Source organism: Anabas testudineus, chromosome 2, assembly GCF_900324465.2.
Source record: "Anabas testudineus chromosome 2, fAnaTes1.2, whole genome shotgun sequence".
Taxonomy (NCBI): Eukaryota; Metazoa; Chordata; class Actinopteri; order Anabantiformes; family Anabantidae; genus Anabas; species Anabas testudineus.
The window spans coordinates 12,537,369-12,542,368 of record NC_046611.1 but is presented as its reverse complement, the minus strand read 5'-3'; the positions used below and the strand labels follow the sequence as shown (position 1 = coordinate 12,542,368).

Sequence of the window (5,000 nt, the reverse complement as noted above, 5' to 3'; positions counted from 1 at the left end):
ATGCGTTGGTACGGTAGGAAAATGTAGAAAGGCTAATGCTAATGGCAAACCCAAATCAAGCAAACAAGCAAACAAACAAAAAGCAACATAACTCAAAAAGGTAAGTGAGTCTACCGGAAGCAGCTCAAGCAGTCAGTAGCAGGGGACCGGAAAGCAGTCCAGTCCCGCCCCCCCCCACCTTCCTCGACATGCCCCACCGTGCCGTTTCACCGTCCGCTGCGCCCTGCACAGTCCCTGGGGTTGTTAGTCGCTTTCAAAGTTCAATAAATAATAAGTGGTGGGCAATTGGCGCGGACAACTGAGGCTTCCTCGTCCCGCCCGAATACCGGCAAGAGTGCTCGGAACGGCGGGCCGTGGTCAAGCGACACGCCAGCACCCCTCCTCGTTAGTATAGTGGACAGTATCTCCGCCTGTCATGCGGAAGACCGGGGTTCGATTCCCCGACGGGGAGTGCTTTACGCTTTTCTTACTGCTTGCTTTTGTTTTTCCCTGGCCTCTAAAAGACAGGTGCCTGACACGATTTTCTGTTTAAAACGGCCCTTGGCAGGAAAGGCTTTCGCTTACGGCCATACCACCCTGAACACGCCCGATCTCTTCCGATCTCGGAAACCAAGCAGGGTCGGGCCTGGTTAGTACTTGGATGGGAGACTGCTTGGGAATACCAGGTGTTGTAAGCTTTTCTCTTTTGCCTCCGCTTGTCTTTACACACACCAGAGGGTGCTGTCGCTGGCTCAATACCAAGGGAGATTCCAAAACACAGGGAGGTAACGCATTTTTCATCACTAAACAAGGGACAAATACATAAATGCTGTGCAGACCAAATGCAGCGAGAAACCCTGTCATCCGTGGTCCAGTTGTGACGACTGTTCAACGTTTCCAGTTGGAGGTGGCCAGAGAGAAGTGATCTCCTTTTTGCTCCACTACATTGACGTGACGGAAGTCAACGAGGCCAACAAATACCAGGTGCTGTAAGCTTTTCTCTTTTGCCTCCGCTTGTCTTTACAAATACCAGAGGGTGCTGTAGCTGGTTCAATACCAAGTGAGATTCCAAAACACAGGGAGGTAACGCATTTTTCGTCACTACACAAGAGACAAACATGGCAATGCTCAAACCCGAAAGTACGTTTAAACAACCTGGGTGGGAAGCCCTGAAGATGGTAATACAACTTACACCGTGGCAGGCAAGGATGGGAAAGTACGCTGTCTGTAACAGAGCACACTTTGATAATTGCTGTGCTTTAGTATGAGTTAGATGTATTTTGGGCTCCTATCCACTTGCCACCCTCCCATGCCGCCCCACTACACGTGAGACAGAAGTGATCTCCTCTACATGGAAGTGATGGAAGTCAACGAGGCCAAAAGCCAGACACGATATCCCGTTTGAAAAGGCCCTTGCCAAGAGAGGGTTTCGCTTACGGCCATACCACCCTGAACACGCCCGATCTCATCTGATCTCGGAAGCCAAGCAGGGTAGGGCCTTCTTAGTACTTGGATGGGAGACCGCCTGGGAATACCAGGTGCTGTAAGCTTTTCTCTTTTGCCTCCGCTTGTCTTTACACACACCAGAGGGTCCTGTCGCTGGTTCAATACCAAGTGAGATTCCAAAACACAGGGAGGTAACGTATTTATCGTCACTAAACAAGAGACAAATAGGTAAATGCTGGAACCTGAAGGTTTGTTTAAACAACCTGGTTGGGATCATGTAAAAATTGGCCGGACAGTAGTTCTCATAGTTTGGCTGATGATAGACATGCGTTGGTACGGTAGGAAAATGTAGAAAGGCTAATGCTAATGGCAAACCCAAATCAAGCAAACAAGCAAACAAACAAAAAGCAACATAACTCAAAAAGGTAAGTGAGTCTACCGGAAGCAGCTCAAGCAGTCAGTAGCAGGGGACCGGAAAGCAGTCCACTCCCGCCCCCCCCCCCACCTTCCTCGACATGCCCCACCGTGCCGTTTCACCGTCCGCTGCGCCCTGCACGGTCCCTGGGGTTGTTAGTCGCTTTCAAAGTTCAATAAATAACAAGTGGTGGGCAATTGGCGCGGACAACTGAGGCTTCCTCGTCCCGCCCGAATACCGGCAAGAGTGCTCGGAACGGCGGGCCGTGGTCAAGCGACACACCAGCACCCCTCCTCGTTAGTATAGTGGACAGTATCTCCGCCTGTCACGCGGAAGACCGGGGTTCGATTCCCCGACGGGGAGTGCTTTACGCTTTTGTTACTGCTTGCTTTTGTTTTTCCCTGGCCTCTAAAAGACAGGTGCCTGACACGATTTTCTGTTTAAAACGGCCCTTGGCAGGAGAGGCTTTCGCTTACGGCCATACCACCCTGAACACGCCCGATCTTGTCCGATCTCGGAAGCCAAGCAGGGTTGGGCCTGGTTAGTACTTGGATGGGAGACTGCCTGGGAATACCAGGTGTTGTAAGCTTTTCTCTTTTGCCTCCGCTTGTCTTTACACACACCAGAGGGTGCTGTCGCTGGCTCAATACCAAGGGAGATTCCAAAACACAGGGAGGTAACGCATTTTTCGTCACTACACAAGAGACAAACATGCCAATGCTCAAACCCGAAAGTACGTTTAAACAACCTGGGTGGGAAGCCCTGAAGATGGTAATACAACTTACACCGTGGCAGGCAAGGATGGGAAAGTACGCTGTCTGTAACAGAGCACACTTTGATTATTGCTGTGCTTTAGTATGAGTTAGATGTATTTTGGGCTCCTATCCACTTGCCACCCTCCCATGCCGCCTCACTACACGTGAGACAGAAGTGATCTCCTCTACATGGAAGTGATGGAAGTCAACGAGGCCAAAAGCCTGACACGATATCCCGTTTGAAAAGGCCCTTGGCAAGAGAGGGTTTCGCTTACGGCCATACCACCCTGAACACGCCCGATCTCATCTGATCTCAGAAGCCAAGCAGGGTAGGGCCTTCTTAGTACTTGGATGGGAGACCGCCTGGGAATACCAGGTGCTGTAAGCTTTTCTCTTTTGCCTCCGCTTGTCTTTACACACACCAGAGGGTCCTGTCGCTGGTTCAATACCAAGTGAGATTCCAAAACACAGGGAGGTAACGCATTTTTCATCACTAAACAAGGGACAAATACATTAATGCTGTGCAGACCAAATGCAGCGAGAAACCCTGTCATCCGTGGTCCAGTTGTGACGACTGTTCAACGTTGCCAGTTGGAGGTGGCCAGAGAGAAGTGATCTCCTTTTTGCTCCACTACATTGACGTGACGGAAGTCAACGAGGCCAACAAATACCAGGTGCTGTAAGCTTTTCTCTTTTGCCTCCGCTTGTCTTTACAAATACCAGAGGGTGCTGTAGCTGGTTCAATACCAAGTGAGATTCCAAAACACAGGGAGGTAACGTATTTATCGTCACTAAACAAGAGACAAATAGGTAAATGCTGGAACCTGAAGGTATGTTTAAACAACCTGGTTGGGATCATGTAAAAATTGGCCGGACAGTAGTTCTCATAGTTTGGCTGATGATAGACATGCGTTGGTACGGTAGGAAAATGTAGAAAGGCTAATGCTAATGGCAAACCCAAATCAAGCAAACAAGCAAACAAACAAAAAGCAACATAACTCAAAAAGGTAAGTGAGTCTACCGGAAGCAGCTCAAGCAGTCAGTAGCAGGGGACCGGAAAGCAGTCCAGTCCCGCCCCCCCCACCTTCCTCGACATGCCCCACCGTGCCGTTTCACCGTCCGCTGCGCCCTGCACGGTCCCTGGGGTTGTTAGTCGCTTTCAAAGTTCAATAAATAACAAGTGGTGGGCAATTGGCGCGGACAACTGAGTCTTCCTCGTCCCGCCCGAATACCGGCAAGAGTGCTCGGAACGGCGGGCCGTGGTCAAGCGACACGCCAGCACCCCTCCTCGTTAGTATAGTGGACAGTATCTCCGCCTGTCACGCGGAAGACCGGGGTTCGATTCCCCGACGGGGAGTGCTTTACGCTTTTCTTACTGCTTGCTTTTGTTTTTCCCTGGCCTCTAAAAGACAGGTGCCTGACACGATTTTCTGTTTAAAACGGCCCTTGGCAGGAAAGGCTTTCACTTACGGCCATACCACCCTGAACACGCCCGATCTCGTCCGATCTCGGAAGCCAAGCAGGGTCGGGCCTGGTTAGTACTTGGATGGGAGACTGCCTGGGAATACCAGGTGTTGTAAGCTTTTCTCTTTTGCCTCCGCTTGTCTTTACACACACCAGAGGGTGCTGTCGCTGGCTCAATACCAAGGGAGATTCCAAAACACAGGGAGGTAACGCATTTTTGGTCACTACACAAGAGACAAACATGGCAATGCTCAAACCCGAAAGTACGTTTAAACAACCTGGGTGGGAAGCCCTGAAGATGGTAATACAACTTACACCGTGGCAGGCAAGGATGGGAAAGTACGCTGTCTGTAACAGAGCACACTTTGATAATTGCTGTGCTTTAGTATGAGTTAGATGTATTTTGGGCTCCTATCCACTTGCCACCCTCCCATGCCGCCTCACTACACGTGAGACAGAAGTGATCTCCTCTACATGGAAGTGATGGAAGTCAACGAGGCCAAAAGCCTGACACGATATCCCGTTTGAAAAGGCCCTTGGCAAGACAGGGTTTCACTTACGGCCATACCACCCTGAACACGCCCGATCTCATCCGATCTCGGAAGCCAAGCAGGGTAGGGCCTTATTAGTACTTAGATGGGAGACCGCCTGGGAATACCAGGTGCTGTAAGCTTTTCTCTTTTGCCTCCGCTTGTCTTTACACACACAAGAGGGTCCTGTCGCTGGCTCAATACCAAGTGAGATTCCAAAACACAGGGAGGTAACGCATTTTTCATCACTAAACAAGGGACAAATACATAAATGCTGTGCAGACCAAATGCAGCGAGAAAACCTGTCATCCGTGGTCCAGTTGTGACGACTGTTCAACGTTGCCAGTTGGAGGTGGCCAGAGAGAAGTGATCTCCTTTTTGCTCCACTACATTGACGTGACGGAAGTCAAC

General features: G+C 50.4%; 9 non-coding genes across 9 annotated transcripts; all 9 read left to right on the top strand.

The window, feature by feature from the left end:
* Positions 1-379: 379 nt before the first annotated feature.
* Positions 380-451, top strand: trnad-guc. The gene has a single exon. It is a non-coding gene; the product is annotated as a tRNA-Asp (tRNA).
* A 107-nt stretch (positions 452-558) lies between these two features.
* LOC113164987 lies at positions 559-677 on the top strand. The gene has a single exon (XR_003299093.1). It is a non-coding gene; the product is annotated as a 5S ribosomal RNA (ribosomal RNA).
* A 733-nt stretch (positions 678-1,410) lies between these two features.
* LOC113164983 lies at positions 1,411-1,529 on the top strand. Its single transcript, XR_003299089.1, has one exon. It is a non-coding gene; the product is annotated as a 5S ribosomal RNA (ribosomal RNA).
* Positions 1,530-2,131: 602 nt separating this feature from the next.
* trnad-guc lies at positions 2,132-2,203 on the top strand. The gene has a single exon. It is a non-coding gene; the product is annotated as a tRNA-Asp (tRNA).
* Positions 2,204-2,310: 107 nt separating this feature from the next.
* Positions 2,311-2,429, top strand: LOC113164984. Its single transcript, XR_003299090.1, has one exon. It is a non-coding gene; the product is annotated as a 5S ribosomal RNA (ribosomal RNA).
* A 435-nt stretch (positions 2,430-2,864) lies between these two features.
* On the top strand, positions 2,865-2,983 carry LOC113164989. The gene has a single exon (XR_003299095.1). It is a non-coding gene; the product is annotated as a 5S ribosomal RNA (ribosomal RNA).
* An 897-nt stretch (positions 2,984-3,880) lies between these two features.
* On the top strand, positions 3,881-3,952 carry trnad-guc. Its single transcript has one exon. It is a non-coding gene; the product is annotated as a tRNA-Asp (tRNA).
* A 107-nt stretch (positions 3,953-4,059) lies between these two features.
* Positions 4,060-4,178, top strand: LOC113164981. Its single transcript, XR_003299087.1, has one exon. It is a non-coding gene; the product is annotated as a 5S ribosomal RNA (ribosomal RNA).
* A 435-nt stretch (positions 4,179-4,613) lies between these two features.
* On the top strand, positions 4,614-4,732 carry LOC113164986. The gene has a single exon (XR_003299092.1). It is a non-coding gene; the product is annotated as a 5S ribosomal RNA (ribosomal RNA).
* Positions 4,733-5,000: the final 268 nt, after the last annotated feature.